We start from the raw sequence: 21,536 nt of genomic DNA on the forward strand, positions 1-21,536 counted from the left end.
GTTGTGCCTCCGCCGTATCCCATTGGTCAAAACGGCCCTGAATTTGTTGTTGATTTTGGAGAATTTGATTTTGTTGAATTTGCATCGCGTTAATTTGTCCCATCATCCCCTCTTGTTGTTGGTGAATTGCATAAAAGAGGCCATCGCGCTCTTCATTCCTAGCATTTTGGGCGCGCAACTCATTAAGCACATCATCGATAGTGCTCTGGTGAGATGAGGAAGAAGGACCTGCAAAAGGGTTAGAAAGAGGCGTGTCGTGTGCAGGTGGAACAAAAGTGTGGCCCCTATCAGTAGCAACATTATCAGAATTGTTCATGGGGGTTTCATCTTCAGGTGGAAAATACAAAAAGTTATTGAAACTACGAACGTCAGTCCTTTCCGGGTTAGGAAAAACAAATTCACGGAAAACACTATTATTAATCATTAAATATAAATGTCCATCCTTTGCTTCCTTTACTAATTTCATGCTCTTTACCATATCAAAGTCAATTGAGCTTATAGGCAGTGAAGGAAGATTTCTGAGTCGGTGTTCTAATCCTATGGCTTTAGCAATTGTGGTGATCAATCCACCAAAAGTGATAGTTCCGCGTTGAGAAGTAACGATTGAGCGCATATGATTAAACATAAACGGAACAGAATTAATTTTTATTTTCTTAACAAAAGCAAACAAATAATAAAGCTCTTTTGAATTTACTTTGTTAGAATTTGCCCGACCAAAAATAGTGCCAGCTAGTAACTGGCGAAAATATCGAACGGCCGGATTATGAATTGCCGAAGCGCGGTTACCCTCAAAACTAGTGGTATTTTTACCGGTGAGAGCTTTCCACATATAAACAAAAGTTTTTGACCATAACTCATCATCAGTGACTTCACATACCACATGTGTATGAGGAAAATGTAAAAGATCAGCCATATCTTGGAAACTAAAAGCATAATCCTGATTAAACATTCTAAAATTGATAGTCCCACTAGTACTGTTTGAATTAGGGACAGTGGAAATTTTAAGTGAACTTAGGAATTCAAGTGTCAATTGAACATAAACTGGGTTAGCTTGTGATAGGAAATAATTGAGATGGAGAGAATCAAGCATAAAATTGACACTATCATACAAACCTAACATATTTAAACAAGATTCATCACAATACCTGGTTGATACAATTTCTCTAGTGCTTAACTCTTGGTAAAGACTAGCTTGCTTTTCATTTCTGCCTTTCCTAAAGATGACTTCATAGTCTGGTTGAGCCATTATAATTGTATTTTCCTTTGTAAGCTTCGTGCAAGTGTGTACTTGTGAGGACTAAATTTGAACAAAAGTGTTGCAAAGGAGATGATACTAGAAGGCCGGGTGAATTAATTAGGAGAAGTGTTGAATGAAATTAAATTTAAGGAAAGCTTGGCATAAGGCATGGCGCCGGCCATATGTTGTGTGGCGCACGCCACATGCTTATTGGCATGTGTGTGTGGCGCCGGCCATATGTGTTACCTGACACAAATTTTGGTTTTGTCTTTATATTGGTTGGCTTATAGTGTGTTGTTGTGCATGTGACTCAAATAGTATTAAATTATATAGGGGAATGCATGGCGTGTAGCAGTGAAACAATGAAGGAATCTCTATATAGCCTTGCAGGTCACATGAGTTTGCATGCTCATAATAATTATAAAAAGAGATGATACTTGTGCATGCGACTTGCAGAAAATTAAGTGTAGCTTGTGGCATATAGGGTCATGTGAGCTGATAAATTTTCTTGTTGTGCAGTGTGTAAGAAATGCTTTTGACTAGACTAAACAATTATGTGGATACTATAATTGGATATTGACCATAGTAGCAAAGCAGTACGAAAAATTTAACTAAGTTGAATAGTATATATATAGATAGATGAAACATGCAGAAAAAGGAAATCTAACATGAAAATACGTACATAATTTATTAATTCCAAAATAAAATAATTGTATCTAATTGAGAAATTTATGCAGGAAAATTAAATAGTTTAGATGCATAAAAAAATAAAATACTGAAAGCGGGAAATAAATGTTTTCTTTCGCGCAAATTTATTCAAAGAGGTGTTTCGGCGCGAAAGAAGAAAATAGACAGATGTTTGTCGTCAGCCACTAGGTTGTGGCGCAGCGGGAGGCAGTTGAATGGCGCGTATCTGGTTCGAGCATTGATCGAACTGTCCTATGACCAGGTCCATGAATCTATGGAAGTCTCCCTTTAGAGTAGCGAGATCTGCACGAAGAGTTTCAAGTTCATACTGAATTTCGGCGATGGCCGCTCCGTAGTCAGGTGGTGGTACTGAGGTAGAAGCAGCTGTTTGGGCAGGTGATGGAGGGGCAGGTGAATAAATGAAAAGTGGGGTGGGGGTTTTGGGTCATTAATAATGTGGTAGTATGGTGGTGTCTCAGGGTCTGTTTCATCTTGTTCTTCCAAGTTGTAGAGCCAGTTCTTTTTATCGTGGACATTAGTTTTGTCATAATAAGGCAAGGTAAACTCATGAACAGGCTCAAGGTTAACCAACAGTTGGAAGGTATCAGGGCCAAGGTTTCCTATTAGGTGATTGTTAAAACAGAACTGAATACCCATAAGTTCTACTCCTACAGAGAGGGTGATCTGTGATAGTGGGGTATACAGGTCTAGGGCCCTAGCTATGATGGTGACAAAACCACCAATACCTATGCGGCAAGTTTGGTCTTGGGTGAATTTGGCTAGGCTGTCAAGTAGGAAGGCTGCATCATTTAGTGGTCGACCTTGGGATCCACAGAACATTATGAAAAGTTCTTCCCTACTGACGGTTGTGACGTTGGGGGGTTTTCCGAAAAAGGTGTGAGCGATAATCATGTGGAAATATCTTATTGCCGGGTTATGGATGGCTGTGCTTAGTCTTTCGTCAGGGGGTGAGTTAGGGTTACTTGCTATGCTGTCCCAGTATTGTTGAAGCATGCTTTCCATATAGGTATCATCTTGTATCTCAGTAAAAGCATCTGGGCCACAAGCTACTCCTAAGTACTCGGCTATCTCTTGGGTTGTAAGATGGTAGGTTTTTCCAAACAGTCTGAAACTAACTAGGCCTCCATGTGTGGAATTTCCACGAGTCGGCTCATACCTAAATGCACTTAGGAATTCTAGAGTAAGATTACGGTAGGTGGGTGGGTTGGAGAAGATGAAGCGGTCCCAACCTAGCTGGTTGATTAAGAACCTTACACTCTCAGAGATACCTAAAGCAACTAAGGCGTGATTGTCTGGAAAAACATGGAACGATGTCACTCGGTGGGAAAGGTCTTCGTAACGCTGCTTCTGTGTGGCGCTTCTGAACTTGACTATCATTTTGTCCTCCATTTCGTTTTTTTTTCTTTTTCTTTTACTTAAAATTAACTCAGTATCTGCTATTTTCAGTAAGAGAAAACAATCATACAAGTTAGTGCTGATCAACAAAAAATAAAAATAAAGCATATGAAAAATGGAAAATACACATATGGGTTGCCTCCCATGCAGCGCTTCGTTTAATGTCGGTAGCTCGACAGTAATCCGGTCAACGTCTAGGTTTCAGGTGGGAGATCATCTAACTTTAAACTTGAGTAGTGATCTCTGTCATTGGGGAAATAGTAGTGTTTTAAACGCTGTCCATTAACAATGAATGTTGCGTTTGATTTACTCTTGATTTCTACGGCCCCATTTTTAAAGACTTTAGTTATTTTAAACGGTCCTGACCATCTGGAACGAAGTTTTCCAGGAAATAGCCTTAGCCTAGAGTTAAAGAGGAGTACGAGTTCTCCTTCCTTGAATTCTTTTCTTAGTATGTGCCTGTCATGCCATTTTTTAGTTCTTTCTTTATAAATCTTGGCATTTTCGTAAGCATCTAGCCTAAGTTCATCTAGCTCGTTTAGTTCTAGCATTCTTTTTGCTCCGGCAGCCTGATAGTCCGTGTTAATATTTTTAATTGCCCAATAGGCTCTATGTTCTAATTCTACCGGCAAATGGCAAGATTTTCCGTAGATGAGTTTAAATGGAGTTGTCCCTATGGGTGTCTTATAGGCGGTTCGATATGCCCAAAGTGCATCATCCAGTTTGGTGGCCCAATCCTTTCTAGAAGTGGATACGGTTTTTTCTAGGATTGTTTTGATTTCTCTATTAGAGATCTCTACTTGGCCACTTGTTTGTGGGTGATATGGGGTTGCAATTCTATGTCTCACTCCATATTTTTTTAATAAGTTTTCTAACTGTTTGGATATAAAGTGAGAGCCGCCGTCGCTTATGACTAACCGGGGGACTCCAAATCTAGGGAAAATAATTTTCTTAAACAACTTAACGACTACTCGTGTATCATTAGTGGGAGAGGCGATTGCCTCTATCCATTTTGACACGTAATCTACTGCTACGAGTATGAACTTGTTACCTGATGAGGATGGAAAGGGTCCCATAAAATCTATACCCCAAACGTCGAAGATTTCTACTTCAAGGATGTTTGTGAGTGGCATTTCGTTTCTTCTTGAGATGTTTCCCGTACGCTGACATTGGTCGCATTTTGCAATAAACACGTGAACATCTCTAAAAAGGTTAGGCCAATAGAGACCGGCTTGTAGGATTTTATAAGCGGTTTTAGAAGTGCTTGCATGCCCTCCATAAGGTGAGGCGTGACAATGGGTAATGACACTCTCCATTTCTTCTTCCGGGACGCATCGACGAAAAATTCCGTCGGCGCCTCTTTTAAATAAAAGGGGCTCGTCCCAGTAAAATTGTTTAACATCATGGAAAAATTTCTTCTTTTGTTGATAAGATAATTCAGGTGGCATTATTCCGGCAGCTATGTAGTTAACATAATCAGCGTACCAGGGGGCTGTAGTTTGGACTAGAATGGTTTCTATTTTCTCATCGCGAGCTCTTTCTTTGTTGGAGGAAAAATCTAATTGGGCGATCAGTCTATCACAAGGGAAGTCATCGTTAATTGGGATATGTTCTTCCCTAATATCATCTATTCTAGACAGGTGGTCTGCTACCGTATTTTCTATGCCTTTCTTGTCTTTGATTTCTAGGTCGAACTCTTGTAGCAGCAGTATCCATCTTAGAAGTCTTGGTTTTGCATCTTTCTTACTCATAAGATATCGGATTGCTGCGTGATCGGTGTAAATGATGATTTTAGATCCTACCAAATATGAGCGGAATTTGTCGATTGCAAATACGACAGCTAAGAGTTCTTTTTCGGTGGTAGCATAGTTTAGTTGTGCCGCGTCTAGAGTTCTACTTGCATAGTAGATAGCGTGTAGCTTTTTATCCTTTCTTTGTCCTAGAACGGCTCCTACGGCGTAATCGCTGGCGTCACACATAATCTCGAATGGTTCACTCCAATCAGGAGGTTGCATTATAGGTGCGGAAATCAAGGCTTGCTTGAGGTGTTGGAATGCTTCCATACATTTTTCGTCGAAGATGAATTCGGCGTCTTTCATTAAAAGGCCTGTTAAGGGTTTAGTTATTTTAGAGAAGTCCTTTATGAATCTACGATAAAAACCTGCGTGTCCTAAAAAACTTCTTATGTCCCTAATGGTTTTTGGAGGTTGAAGGTTTTCTATTACTTCAATTTTAGCTTTGTCCACTTCTATTCCTCTATTAGAAACTATATGTCCTAAGACTAGTCCTTCACGAACCATGAAATGACATTTCTCCCAATTGAGTACTAAGTTGACTTTAACACATCTTTGTAATACCAATTCTAAATTAGCGAGACATCCTTCGAAACTTTCCCCATACACAGAAAAATCATCCATGAATACTTCCATGATATTGTTTATAAAATCTGCGAATATCGCCATCATACATCGTTGGAAGGTTGCAGGGCGTTACATAATCCAAAAGGCATACGTCTATAGGCAAAGGTACCTACAGGGCATGTGAAGGTGGTTTTTTCTTGGTCGTCGGGGTGTATCGGGATTTGGAAAAATCCGGAGTATCCGTCTAAATAACAAAAATATGAGTGTTTAGCTAGACGCTCGAGCATTTGGTCAATGAACGGTAAAGGAAAATGATCTTTCCGAGTGGCTTTGTTTAATTTTCTATAGTCGATGCACATTCTATATCCTGATTCCACTCGCTTAGGTACAGATTCTCCCTTCTCGTTTTTGACAACTGTTAGTCCTCCCTTCTTTGGTACTACATGAACAGGGCTGACCCACTTACTATCAGATATTTGATATATTATGCCTGCGTCTAAGAGTTTCAGCACTTCTTTCTTAACTACTTCGCTTAAGATAGGGTTTATCCTTCTTTGGTGTTCTCTCGAAGCCTTTGCATCTTCCTCTAATAAGATTCGGTGCATGCACACAGAGGGACTAATTCCCTTTAAGTCTGAGATGTTGTACCCTAAGGCAGAAGGATATTTTCTTAAGACATCTAATAATTTTTCTGTTTCTATCGGGCCTAGGTCAGCGTTCACTATGACTGGGCGTCTCAGATTTTCGTCTAGATATTTGTACCTAAGGTTCTTGGGTAGCGGTTTGAGTTCTAGCGAAGATTGTTTAGGTTCCGGCGTGAGATTGGGTTCGAATGGAGGTTCCTCTCTCAAGTTATCTTCTACACTAAGTTTTAGTGAAGCTTGGCCTTCATCTATAGGAGGTTCTAGAATTTCTATTTCTTGAGGTAGTTCTTTCTCTATTTCCTTAACACACTCATCAATTATGTCTATGGCATAGCAAGTGTCTTCGACAGCTGGTGTTTGCATGAATTTAGAAAGAATAAATTCAATTTTCTCTTCGCCTACTTCTAATGTAAGTTTTCCTCGCTTAACGTCTATTATTGCTCCTGCAGTGGCTAGGAATGGTCTTCCTAAAAGGATTGGAATACATGAATCTTCCGTAATGTCCATTACTACAAAGTCGGTAGGGATATAGAGCTGGCCGATTTTTACTGGAATATTTTCTAGGATACCTACAGGGTATTTAACTGAACGGTCTGCTAGTTGAAGAGACATCCTAGTAGGTTTTAGATCACACAATTTTAACTTTTTGCTGATTGAGAGGGGCATGAGACTAACACCTGCTCCTAAGTCGCATAGTGCCTTATCTATTACGTAGTTGCCTATTACGCAGGGAATTGAAAAACTTCCTGGGTCCTTAAGTTTAGGTGGCATTTTGTTTTGGAATATGGCACTGCATTCTTCGGTAAGTGCGACTGTACTATCTGTAACGACCCGATTTTTAGTAAATCGATATTTTATATATTTGCATATATTTTGGGTTAGTGTTAAATATTTATTTACGCGACGCATAATTATTTATCGCGAACATAAGTTTGTGAGCGAAACCTTTGTCTTGTTAGTGGGCTTGGGGCGTGTGATAGAAGCTTATTGGGCCTAAGCCATTGGGCTTGGTTCATGACTAGAGAGTAGTATAAGTAGCAAGTCAAACCTTGAATAGTATCACAATTCATTTTTCATGAGAAGTTAGAGTTTGTAAGCTTAGAAGTAAGAGCAAACCCTAGGAGAGCAAGAAGAAGAACACGAGCAAGGAGAAGAGATTTAGAGGCCAAGAATCACCATTCAATCCAAGGTGAGAGTGGTTAAGCATAAGCTTGGGTGATCCAAGAGAGGGGAGGTGTCTAGCCTCCATTCCTAAACTCTCTCATCCAATTTCTTTGGGGTTTGGGTGAAGTTTCTTTATCATAAACATGTCTTTTCATCTTAGTATGCTTAATGAACATCTAGGAGGGAATATGTATATGTTTGATGATGGTTTTGCATGTTTATGCAACTTTGCTTATTTTGCAAGAAATTGACATGATTTTGATTGTTTGATGTATTTGAATGTTTGGAAGGGATGATTAATGTTCCTTGATACCATATATGCTTGAATTAGCTGTTTATAAGAATTTATAACATGTCTAGATGGATTTTTGGTTGGATTCAATGTTAAACCGCCTTATTGAAACTCAAGAACAGATATTTTTCTGGTGTAGTTCGCTAAGCGACCAGGAGTTCGCTGTAGCGAACATGTTCGCCGAAGCTCGCCAATGCTCGCCATGAGCAGGTGACTTCCTGGTAAGGTTCGCCATGTCTCGCTAAGCCCTCGCTTAGCGAAGGCCTCTGCGACAGCAATTGTTGTTGATGTTTATAAGTGTATCTAGGCACTTGTAACATGGTTTTGTTTTGGTTTTGAATTATTATATGTTTAATAATTGTGTTGTGTGATGGCATTTATATAAAATGTCAAAGAAGTATATGTATTTTTGTATATCGGGTTGTCCGATAAAGAAGAATATCAGTTTGTCTGATAAAGAAGTTTAATGGGTTATGCTATCCATGTAATGAGCAGTAGCTTCGTGCTAAGTGATTATCATATGTTTGGTAAATGCATGACATTCATAAATTCATGCATTATTTAGGGATATCAGACTTGTCTGATAAAGAAGGATATTGGACTTGTCCAATAAAGAAGGATATCAATGGTAAGTTCCTTGATAAAGAAGATGGTACCACATGCATTAGTCGTGTCTAGGTTGGCATGACATTGAATGTTTGGCATTAGTCGCATTTGAGTAAATGTGCAATTATGTGTTATGTGTTATGTGAGTTCTTTGTGTTGTCCGAAACGACGTGAAACTATCTGGTTGTGTATTTGTGAGTATGTGTTATCTGGTGTATTACCTATTGAGGCATGTGTGTGAGTTAGTAATACGTGATAGGTTGAATATAGGTGCGTTTCTATATTCGTATGTATGTGATTATGTTTACTAACTCTCTACCTATTTGTTATGTGCTGGACCTTTGGGGGTTCAGGTATTTAGGTCGAGGTCTCGTTGAGCTTTAGCTGCAGATCGTTTTGGTGTGGAGCACTTTTGTGAGGAGCTAGTGTAGGCTACCTCTGTATAGTCTTGTTAAGTTTAGTTGGGTTGTGATGTATATTAGTGCTCTGGTATTTTGTAACATCGAGTCGGGGATCGTTGGTATTCCGTCGTATATTGATGCGAACATCTTAACTTATGTTTTATGTTAATGAATTATCTTTCGAACTATTTTGTTCATTGCTTTGAAAATCCTTTATGTTATGTTTTCCGCTGCGACGTTTCGTGTCATGTGCACGATCGTTTTATAAAATGTTTTCCGTAGCGCTCCGGCTACTTATCTTTAAAAAGTTTTTAAGATCACGTTTTTGAGGGTAGTTAGTTCGGGGTGTTACACTATCCTCATCTAATTTCCTCTTGTTTGATAGAATTTCTTTAAGAAATTTTGAGTATGTTGGCATTTGCGTTATTGCTTCTGAGAAAGGTATGGTTATGTTTAGTTGCTTCAGAAGTTCTACAAATTTCTTAAAATGTCCTTCAGTTTTAGTCTTAGCTAATCTTTGAGGAAAAGGGATAGGTGTTTTGTAAACAGGTGGTGCAGCAGGTGCAAGCTTTTTGGTTGTCCCCTCCTTATCTCCTAATTGGGGATTTTCGGATTCTCTCTCAGGCTCTTTTGGTGGTTCACTACTCTCGGCTTCCTTGTTGGTTATCTTAGCGCTTTCTGAGTTTTTTACTCCAGAATCAGGTGGTCCTTGCAACTCCTTTCCACTTCTTGTGATTATAGCATGTATGGCATTCGCATGCCCTTTTGGGTTAGGCTCGGGTTGTCCTGGAAATGTGCCAGCTGGGGCGGCAATAGTTGCTTGTTGTTGTGCCACCTGGGAAATCTGTGTTTCTAGCATTTTGTTATGGGTGGCTAGGGCATCTACCTTAGTTGCTAATTGTTTTACCAATTCATTAGTGTGAATGTTTTGGTTTAAGAATTTTTCCATCATAATATCGAAGTTAGACTTCCTTGGTGGATAAGGTGCGGCTGGTTGTGCTCCTTGCTTTTGGTAACCTGGAGGTGCTTGAGTAGGATTGAGTGTATTATTGTTCCTATAAGATAAGTTAGGATGGTTCTTATAGCCAGGATTATAGTTATTGGACAGAGCGGCATAATGCACTTGGTCGAGTCCGGCTAATATAGAACAATCAGATGGTACGTGACCAGGGATTCCACATACTTCGCAATTTGGTTGGATTGCAGCTACGGTGTGTAACGACCCATTTTTCGTATTCGTATGTTTTATTAAATGTTATTTTATTTATTAATTGGCTTTTATTATTTTAGTGAGCGGCGAATAATTATATAACCGAACGTAAGTTATTAGGCGCGAGAACCTTGTTTTGGGCTTAAAGGGGCGTGAGAGGCATGGGCCTAAGCCATTTGGGCTTGGTTCATGACATGAGAAGTAGTATAAGTAGCAAGTCAAACATATGAATAGTATCATAAATTCATTTCTTTGAGTTTGAGTGAGTAGAAGCAAGATAGAGCAAGAGCTAGGGTTTTGGCTAAGAGAAAGCTTGAGCAAGAGAAGGCTTGGATCATCATCTTTGCTTAAGGTAAGAGATTAGAATTCATGATTCTTGAGTGGTAAGGAGAGGGGAGATTGTCTATGTCTCCGTTCCCGAACTCTCCCACTCAATTTCTTTTAGACTTTGATTAAGCTTTTGTATGTGAGTATGATGTTCTTCATCATCACTTTGTATGTGTTAATCACTAGCTTGATTCCATGATAAATATGTATGTGTTGGGATCATTTTTGTTAAGTTTATGAAAGTTACTTAAAACCCAAGTAATTGGCTTGATTTTGATTATTAGAGGTATTTGGATGTTTGGAAGGGATGATTAATGTTCCTTGATACCATATATGTTTGGAATAGCTGTTTATATGAATTTATAACATGTTTGGATGAATTTTTGAGTTGATTTAAGGCTAAACCGCCTTAGATAACTCAAGAACAGATATTATGTTCTGGTGTGGTTCGCTAAGCGACCAGGAGTTCGCTGTAGCGAACAGGTTCGCTGGATCTCGCCGAAGCTCGCTATGAGCAGGTGACTTCCTGGTGAGGTTCGCCAAGTCTCGCTAAGGCTTCGCTTAGCGAAGGCCTCTGTGACAGCAATTTTTGTTGATGTTTATAAGTGTGATTAGGCACTTGTAACATGGTTTAAGAGTATCCTTACATGATTGTTGATACATGTTGATACTGTTAATGCTTATTGTTAATCATTATATGATTGATAAACGTGTATGCAATAAGTTGTAGCTTAATATGGGCAATGTTATGTTTTGGCATTAATTTGCAATGTTAAGTGAATGTGTTAGGATTGTGTTCCCGCGTTCATAAAAGAGTAGCTTCGAGCTAGAGAATATCATATGGTTGATATGTGTATGCATACATGCATTCATGATTGTATGTGAACATTGGAAACTTGGGTTCCAATAACGAAAATGGATTATGTGTCCATAATGAAGCCGAGGATCGGATTAGATGAATCCATGAGTCCAGAGTTGCTATCCAACAGGATATAAAACTGTTTTGGCTTATCCAAGGGAGATAAGATGGTTCGGTAAGTTCCGACATATCCAGCATGATATAAAACTGTTCTTGGTCCACCGTTGGTGAGACATCTTGGTACCACATGCATTTAGTTATGTCTAGGGATGGCATGACAGTGAATTAATTGGCATTAGATACCTTAGGGTAAATGCGCATATATTTGATAAATGGTACGTGACATGAATTGGTTGAATTGTGTTGAACTTTATTAATTGATAATCGTTTAGTGCGATGTTTTGGCGTGAGTTAGAATATGTATGATGTAGTTCGAAAGTGTAAGGTCTTTCTTATGCTCGTATGATATGCGATTATGTTTTCTAACTCTCTGCTTTGTGTTATTTGCTGGACCTTTGGGGGTTCAGATATTCAGGCTGAGGATTGTGCCGACGTTTAGACTGCTGTTCTAGCGTGGTGTTGAAGTACCTTTTGGTGAGGAGACTTAGCATAGATTACTCCTCTTAGTACTAGCTTTTGACTAGAGTTTGTAAATAGTAAATGCTCTGGTAATGTAACATCGAGTCGGGGTTTACGCTTGGATTTCATCGTATATCGGTGTTACCTTTTGATATGCTAGTTATTGTATAAGTGACATCCTTAGGGATGAATATGGCTTATGTATATATATATGTATATATATGCATGCTTGGTTTGATTGGAATCCGCTGTTGCTTTTCATGTTAAATTTCATGATGCTCTGTGTGTATGCTTGTGTTTTAATTACCGCGTGGCACTCTGCCTTTACACTTGTTGAAAAGTTTTTAAAATTACGTTTTTAAGGGTAGTATGGGTTAGGGTGTTACAATAGTGGTATCAGAGCAGGTCGGTTCGTGTGAACCAATTAGGACTTTTCTTTTCCCCGTATGAGCATGTGTAGGGAACACTGTTAGTACCTTCTAACGTCTAGTTGTGATTCGTTCAGGAATCATGGCTGCTGCGAGAACGAATGCTCAGATTGCGGAGGCTTTGGCCGCACTCACCAACATTGTGGTTAGAGATCATCAACCTGGAAGAGAGGTAGAGATGAGGTTGGAAAGGTTCATGAAGCAGAAACCGCCAACATTTACCGGAGGTTACAACCCGGATGGAGCTCACAAGTGGCTGGAGGAACTTGAGATAATTTTTGAAGCAATGGATTGTTCCGAGGAAGGGAAGACAACCCTTGGGACATATGTGTTGCGTGAGGAAGCGAACGTGTGGTGGAAGAACGCCAAGTTGAGGCTAGGACCCGGTGGTATGGCTATACCATGGGCAATGTTTAAAAGAGAATTTTTGGTTAAGTATTTTCCTGTTGATGTGAAGAACAAGAAAGTGGTGGAATTCATGGAACTGAAACAGGGAAATATGACGGTAGCCGACTATGCCGTCAAGTTTGAGACCTTGTGTGCGTTTAGTCCGCATTACAACACTTTGGAAGCGGAGAACGACAAGTGTGTGAAGTTTGAAAGTGGTCTACGTCCAGACATTAAACATATGATTGGATTTTCACAGATAAGGGATTTTGCGACCCTTGTGAACAAGAGTAGGATTTGTGATGAAGATGGTAGAGCTAAGGTGAACTACTACAAAGCTGTGAACGACCGAAAAGGGAAAGGGCAAGAGCGCGGGAAACCTTATGACAACCGCGGTAAAGGAAATACAAGTGGTGGTAAGAAGCCGGTGAATGGAAGTTGTTACAAATGTGGAGAGCGGGGTCATATGTCGTATGATTGCCCGAAGAAATTGGACAAGTGTTTGAATTGTGGGAAGTTAGGCCACAAAACTGAAGTGTGTAGGACAAGAGTGTTTTGTTTCAACTGTGGTGAGGAGGGCCACAAGAGTATAATCTGCAAGAAGCCCAAGAAGGTGATGGGCAAGGTGTTTGCTTTGAGTGGAGAGGATGCTAGCCTTGAGGACAATCTCATTAGAGGTATGTGTTTCATCTATGACACTCCTTTAATTGCGATTATAGATACGGGAGCGACGCATTCTTTTATTTCTTTGGATTGTGCGAAGCGTCTTAGTATTCCTTTAACGGATATGATGGGTAGGATGGAAATAGAAACTCCTGCTAATGGTTCAGTGATTACCCGACAAGTATGTCGTAACTGCCCCGTAACCATTTTTGGTAGGCATTTTGGTATGGATTTAGTGTGTATTCCACTTAGTGGTATGGATGTGATTTTTGGTATGAATTGGTTAATCTTCAACCGAATTCATATCAACTGTCGTGAGAAGGCCGTTGTTTTTCCGAAGCCGGAGGAGAACTTGCATTTGATGAGCGGGAAGGAAGTATCGGAAGCATTGAAAGAACATGCCGAGATGTTCATGATGTTTGCATCATTGAAACTCGAAGGAGGAGTTAAGATAGAAGAGTTACCGATCGTTTGTGAATTCCCAGATGTGTTTCCGGATGACATATCTGACGTGCCTCCAAAGCGAGAGGTAGAGTTTTCTATCGACCTAGTACCTGGAACTAGTCCGATATCGATGGCGCCGTATCGAATGTCAGCGTCAGAGTTGAATGAGTTGAAGAAGCAACTTGAAGAGCTGCTTGAGAAGAGGTTTGTTCGACCGAGTGTTTCGCCATGGGGAGCGCCGGTATTGCTTGTGAAGAAGAAAGATGGAAGCATGAGATTATGTATAGACTATCGTCAGTTGAACAAAGTGACGATCAAGAATAAATATCCACTCCCGAGGATAGATGATTTGATGGATCAACTAGTTGGAGCTTGTGTGTTTAGTAAGATCGATTTGAGATCTGGATACCATCAGATTAGAGTGAAGACGGAAGACATACCTAAGACTGCATTTAGGACGAGGTATGGGCACTACGAGTATTCAGTTATGCCGTTTGGTGTGACCAATGCACCTGGAGTTTTCATGGAGTATATGAACCGAATTTTCCATTCATTTTTGGATAGATTCGTGGTGGTGTTCATTGACGACATTTTGATTTACTCAAAATCCGAGGAAGAGCACGAGGAGCACTTGAGGATTGTTTTGCAAGTCTTGAAGGAGAAGAAGTTGTATGCCAAGTTGTCGAAGTGTGAATTTTGGATGAAAGAGGTGAGTTTCCTAGGGCATATAATTTCAAGTGGAGGAATCGCGGTAGATCCTGCGAAGGTTGACGCTGTGTCACAGTGGGGAACGCCGGAATCTGTTTCAGAGATTAGAAGTTTCCTTGGTTTAGCCGGTTATTATAGAAGATTCATCGAAGGTTTTTCGAAGTTGGCTTTACCGTTAACCAAGTTAACGAGGAAGGATCAAGCGTTTGTTTGGGATGGTATTTGTGAGAAGAGTTTCCAAGAGCTCAAGAGAAGATTGACTACTGCACCCGTGTTGATTTTACCTGATGCCAAAGAGTCGTTCGTCGTGTATTGCGATGCTTCGAAGTTAGGACTTGGTGGAGTGCTTATGCAAGGGGGTAATGTGGTAGCATATGCTTCAAGGCAACTGAAGGTTCACGAGAGGAACTATCCAACGCATGATTTGGAGCTAGCCGCAGTGGTGTTTTCTTTCTAAGCGTGGAGACACTACTTGTATGGATCGAGGTTTGAAGTGTTTAGTGATCACAAGAGTCTGAAGTACTTATTCGACCAGAAGGAGTTGAATATGAGGCAACGTAGATGGCTCGAATTCTTAAAGGACTACGATTTTGAATTGAGTTATCACCCCGGAAAAGCCAATGTAGTGGCCGATGCATTAAGTAGGAAAACTTTGCATATGTCATCATTGATGGTGAAAGAGTTAGAGTTGATTGAAGAGTTCCGAGACTTGAGTCTTGTGTGTGAGGTTACTTCTTCAAGTGTGAAGCTTGGAATGTTAAGATTGACGAATCCTTTTCTTGAAGATATTAAAGAACGCCAGAAATCGGATAAGAAATTGATGGAGAAGATGGTACTCATCAATGAAGGTAAGGAGACCAATATCAAGATTGACGAAGGTGGAGTCATGAGATTTCAAGGAAGAGTTTGTGTACCGGATGTACCCGAATTAAAGAGAATGATCATGGAAGAAGGTCACAGAAGTGGTTTGAGTATTCATCCTGGAGTAACCAAGATGTATCAGGATTTGAGGAAGTTGTTTTGGTGGCCGGGAATGAAGAGGCAAATTTCTGAATTTGTTTATTCATGCTTAACTTGTCAGAAATCGAAGATTGAGCATCAGAAGCCGTTTGGTTTGTTACAACCAATGTTTATACCCGAATGGAAATGGGATAGCATTGCAATGGATTTTGTGGGGGGTTTACCGAAGACCAAGAAAGGTAACGAGGTGATTTGGGTAGTGGTAGATCGTCTGACGAAGTGTGCTCACTTCATTGCTATCAGGAAAGGTACTTTGGTGCCTAAGTTGGCCGAGATTTATGTGGAGCAGATTGTGAAGCTACATGGTATTCCAACAAGTATTATTTCGGATAGAGATCCGAGATTTACTTCCAGATTTTGGGAAAGCTTGCAAGAAGCTTTAGGAACGAAGTTGAGGTTGAGTTCAGCGTATCATCCTCAGACAGATGGTCAGTCGGAGAGGACGATACAATCCTTAGAGGATTTGTTAAGAGCGTGTGTTTTGGAACAAAACGTGAATTGGGATTCATGTTTGCCGTTGGTAGAGTTTACATACAACAACAGTTACCATTCTAGTATCGGAATGGCACCGTTTGAGGCTTTGTATGGGAGAAGGTGTAGGACACCTCTGTGTTGGTATGAAACTGGAGAAGGTGCAATTCTTGGACCAGAGATTGTACAAGAAACAACAGAGAAGATTCGGATGATTCGTGAGAAGATGAAAGCGTCTCAGAGTCGACAGAAGAGTTATCATGATAAGAGGAGGAAGGACATTGAATTCCAAGAGGGGGATCATGTATTCCTACGAGTTAAATCGACTACTGGAGTAGGACGTGCGTTGAAGTCAAGGAAATTGACGTCAAGGTTTATTGGACCGTTTGAGATTTTGAAGCGAGTTGGGAAAGTTGCGTATAGGATTGCATTACCGCCATCATTGGCGAATTTGCACGATGTTTTTCATGTATCACAGTTGCGCAAGTATGTGTCTGATCCGACACACGTGATTGAATCGGACGATGTTCAAGTGAGGGATGACTTGACCATTGAGACTGTGCCTTTGAGAATCGAAGGAAGAGAAGTGAAGAGGTTGAGAAACAAAGAGATTGCATCCGTGAAAGTCGTGTGGGGAGGACCGGCTGGTGAGAATGCGACGTGGGAGTTGGAAAACAAGATGAGAGATTCTTATCCCGATCTGTTTCTAGGTAATTTCGAGGGCGAAATTCTTTTAAGGGGGGTAGGATTGTAACGACCCATTTTTCGTATTCGTATGTTTTATTAAATGTTATTTTATTTATTAATTGGCTTTTATTATTTTAGTGAGCGGCGAATAATTATATAGCCGAACGTAAGTTATTAGGCGCGAGAACCTTGTTTTGGGCTTAAAGGGGCGTGAGAGGCATGGGCCTAAGCCATTTGGGCTTGGTTCATGACATGAGAAGTAGTATAAGTAGCAAGTCAAACATATGAATAGTATCATAAATTCATTTCTTTGAGTTTGAGTGAGTAGAAGCAAGATAGAGCAAGAGCTAGGGTTTTGGCTAAGAGAAAGCTTGAGCAAGAGAAGGCTTGGATCATCATCTTTGCTTAAGGTAAGAGATTAGAATTCATGATTCTTGAGTGGTAAGGAGAGGGGAGATTGTCTATGTCTCCGTTCCCGAACTCTCCCACTCAATTTCTTTTAGACTTTGATTAAGCTTTTGTATGTGAGTATGATGTTCTTCATCATCACTTTGTATGTGTTAATCACTAGCTTGATTCCATGATAAATATGTATGTGTTGGGATCATTTTTGTTAAGTTTATGAAAGTTACTTAAAACCCAAGTAATTGGCTTAATTTTGATTATTAGAGGTATTTGGATGTTTGGAAGGGATGATTAATGTTCCTTGATACCATATATGTTTGGAATAGCTGTTTATATGAATTTATAACATGTTTGGATGAATTTTTGAGTTGATTTAAGGCTAAACCGCCTTAGATAACTCAAGAACAGATATTCTGTTCTGGTGTGGTTCGCTAAGCGACCAGGAGTTCGCTGTAGCGAACAGGTTCGCTGGATCTCGCCGAAGCTCGCTATGAGCAGGTGACTTCCTGGTGAGGTTCGCCAAGTCTCGCTAAGGCTTCGCTTAGCGAAGGCCTCTGTGACAGCAATTTTTGTTGATGTTTATAAGTGTGATTAGGCACTTGTAACATGGTTTAAGAGTATCCTTACATGATTGTTGATACATGTTGATACTGTTAATGCTTATTGTTAATCATTATATGATTGATAAACGTGTATGCAATAAGTTGTAGCTTAATATGAGCAATGTTATGTTTTGGCATTAATTTGCAATGTTAAGTGAATGTGTTAGGATTGTGTTCCCGCGTTCATAAAAGAGTAGCTTCGAGCTAGAGAATATCATATGGTTGATATGTGTATGCATACATGCATTCATGATTGTATGTGAACATTGGAAACTTGGGTTCCAATAACGAAAATGGATTATGTGTCCATAATGAAGCCGAGGATCGGATTAGATGAATCCATGAGTCCAGAGTTGCTATCCAACAGGATATAAAACTGTTTTGGCTTATCCAAGGGAGATAAGATGGTTCGGTAAGTTCCGACATATCCAGCATGATATAAAACTGTTCTTGGTCCACCGTTGGTGAGACATCTTGGTACCACATGCATTTAGTTATGTCTAGGGATGGCATGACAGTGAATTAATTGGCATTAGATACCTTAGGGTAAATGCGCATATATTTGATAAATGGTACGTGACATGAATTGGTTGAATTGTGTTGAACTTTATTAATTGATAATCGTTTAGTGCGATGTTTTGGCGTGAGTTAGAATATGTATGATGTAGTTCGAAAGTGTAAGGTCTTTCTTATGCTCGTATGATATGCGATTATGTTTTCTAACTCTCTGCTTTGTGTTATTTGCTGGACCTTTGGGGGTTCAGATATTCAGGCTGAGGATTGTGCCGACGTTTAGACTGCTGTTCTAGCGTGGTGTTGAAGTACCTTTTGGTGAGGAGACTTAGCATAGATTACTCCTCTTAGTACTAGCTTTTGACTAGAGTTTGTAAATAGTAAATGCTCTGGTAATGTAACATCGAGTCGGGGTTTACGCTTGGATTTCATCGTATATCGGTGTTACCTTTTGATATGCTAGTTATTGTATAAGTGACATCCTTAGAGATGAATATGGCTTATGTATATATATATGTATATATATGCATGCTTGGTTTGATTGGAATCCGCTGTTGCTTTTCATGTTAAATTTCATGATGCTCTGTGTGTATGCTTGTGTTTTAATTACCGCGTGGCACTCTGCCTTTACACTTGTTGAAAAGTTTTTAAAATTACGTTTTTAAGGGTAGTATGGGTTAGGGTGTTACACGGTGGATGTGGTTGGCAGGGTTAAACTCTCCAACTTTTGAGTAAGGGCTTCTACTTTGGCGTTGACATGGTCTATGCCACTTACTTCGTATATACCGCCTTTTGTTTGGGATTTCTCTATAGCAGCGCGTTCGCTTCCCCATTGATAATGGTTTTGGGCCATGTTTTCTATAAGCTGGGTGGCTTCTTGGTATGGTTTATCCATCAGTGCTCCACCGGCGGCTGCATCTATGGTTAGTCTTGTGTTATAAAGCAGCCCATTATAGAAGGTATGGATTATAAGCCATTGTTCTAGACCATGGTGTGGACAAAGTCTCATCATGTCCTTGTATCTTTCCCATGCTTCGAAAAGTGATTCTCCTTCTTTTTGCCTAAATCCGTTGATTTGGGCTCTTAGCATAGCTGTCTTACTTGGCGGGAAATATCTAGCCAAGAATTGTTTCTTCAATTCGTTCCATGTAGTGATGGAGTTCGAAGGTAGAGCTTGGAGCCAAGCTCTAGCTCTGTCTCTTAAAGAGAACGGGAAAAGACGGAGTCGTATTGCTTCGGGTTCGACACCATTGGCTTTGATCGTGTCTGCGTACTGCACAAACACTGATAAATGGAGGTTGGGATCCTCCGTAGGGGAACCAGAGAACTGGTTTTGTTGCACGATTTGCAACAAAGCGGGTTTCAACTCGAAGTTTCTTGCTTCGATGTTAGGGGGCGCGATGCTCGAATGCGGTTCTTCTTCGGAAGGAACGGCGTAGTCCCTAAGAGGACGTGCGTTGTTAGCCATGGGTAAGAGGTTTTGAAGTTCGCGGATTCGACGTTTAAAATGAATAAAGCGTTCTATTTCGGGTATAGGTTGTTGTAATGGTTCCTCGGAGTTACGAGTATTGGGCATACAACCTAAGAAAAAGGGTTGCCTTAATCGTCACAAATTAAAAACTAATTAGCGAAAATTGACTAAATTGTTCCCCGGCAACGGCGCCAAAAACTTGTTGCGATAACTCTGCAAGTGCACAGGTATATCGTGTAGTTATAAAAGATTATCGATCCCAGGGACTATTTGTTAATATTTCGCTTATGTTTTTAATATATCGTAAGGTTAAGGCTAGATATTAATTAAAGAAGGCGTTTTAGATAATTAATTAAACTGTATTGAATAAAATATTATTAAACTAACCGGAATGTAAATTAAGTTGCTTCAATGGATTCGGTAATTAAACTGTGTTTTGAAATAATGTTACCTTTTTAATAAACTGAAATTGATTAAAAGATACGCGTCTCACACTCTCGCGCTATTGAGTAATATCGTATAGTTATAAAATAAATGTTTCACTTTCGCTCTCGCACTTACTTATAAAAAATACTTTTTGAAAATCAATTCGATTTAATTAAAAAGATCTAGTTTTCTCAAAACAACATTAGTTTAAAAATATAGTCTCACGCCGTCGCGCTATTGAACTAATACTATATTATATAAATGAATGCTTCACTCTCGCTCTCACATTTATTTATAAAATACTTTTTGAAAACTAATATAGTTTAATTAATTTTAAAGAGCTGTCGCGGTGTTTAAAATTAATGTTCAGTTTTTACTATCCGGTACAAATCTCACACTTTCGCGCTATTAATTTATACCTTAGTTAATTTTCACTCTCGTGCAAAATCTTTAATTTAATTATTAAAAACTGAACAGAAAACTAGATTAAAAACGTAAGTCACAGATTAATTACCAAATCCAGATTAGCTTCCTAATTCACATTCCAGTTAAATAGATTTAGGTACGCATGATTTTATTTGACAAGATACTGATTAAATAATTCTTAGTTAAACGAAACATTTAAACAGAGTAACCGTAAATCAAACAGAGCATACGAATATCAAACTGGAATATAATAATATTGAAACTGACTAAAATAAAAGTACTGTTATTAAAACTTACAAATACTAGTGAAACTAGTACAGGTACACCGGAACAAAGGAAATCAAAGACTGATTGAAACTGGAACTGGAAGTGTAAGCAGCAACACCACACCTTTTTGCTCCGTAAACTAAAACACTTAACAACTAAAATTTTAAATTGAATTTTTCTCTTAAGTCTGCGTGGAATAATGTGTGAAAAACACTGACTGGTGTTCTCTATTTATAGTCTTTATGAGATACAAATATCTCCTTCGAATCCGTTGTTCCGTTATAAGAAACGTGCATATCTTAGTTGCTTCCACCGAAATCTGAGGAACGCCGAAATCTGAGGAGCAGTTGAGGATAAAGCCGTGTGAAACGTGCCCGTGAAAGTAGGAAGGAGACACTACGTGGCGGGTGCCATAAAGCACATGGCGGGCGCCATGTGTGCAAAGCCTGTGGCGGGTGCCACAAGGCACATGGCCGGCGCCATGTCTTATGGGTGTGGCGAGTGCCACAAGCATGGCCAACGCCATGTGTTGTTGTGTGGACCACATGTGCCTGGCACATGCCAAGTGCATGTGGGCTTGGCTTGTTCGTCCAACTTCTTTTGGGCTTCTCTTCCATCTGATCCAATGTCTTTTTTTTATCCACTTTGACATTAATTTTGTGACCTTTTTTATTTCGAGAAGTTCCGGAAATACCTGTAATACACAATAAAAAATGATAATAATACTACTAAAATGCAAAGAAAATAATAAAATATTAAACTAATATTATAAAATAAATACTATATTTTTCAGTGTTATCAATCATATCGAACGCATTCATGTCCTCATGTTGCTT

General features: G+C 39.6%; 1 non-coding gene and 1 pseudogene across 1 annotated transcript; one reads left to right on the forward strand and one right to left on the reverse strand.

The window, feature by feature from the left end:
• Positions 1-3,534: 3,534 nt before the first annotated feature.
• LOC123895267 lies at positions 3,535-19,578 on the reverse strand (annotated as a pseudogene).
• LOC123903357 lies at positions 19,094-19,200 on the forward strand. The gene has a single exon (XR_006807935.1). It is a non-coding gene; the product is annotated as a small nucleolar RNA R71 (small nucleolar RNA).
• Positions 19,579-21,536: the final 1,958 nt, after the last annotated feature.

This window comes from Trifolium pratense, linkage group LG1, assembly GCF_020283565.1.
Source record: "Trifolium pratense cultivar HEN17-A07 linkage group LG1, ARS_RC_1.1, whole genome shotgun sequence".
Classification (NCBI taxonomy): domain Eukaryota; kingdom Viridiplantae; phylum Streptophyta; class Magnoliopsida; order Fabales; family Fabaceae; genus Trifolium; species Trifolium pratense.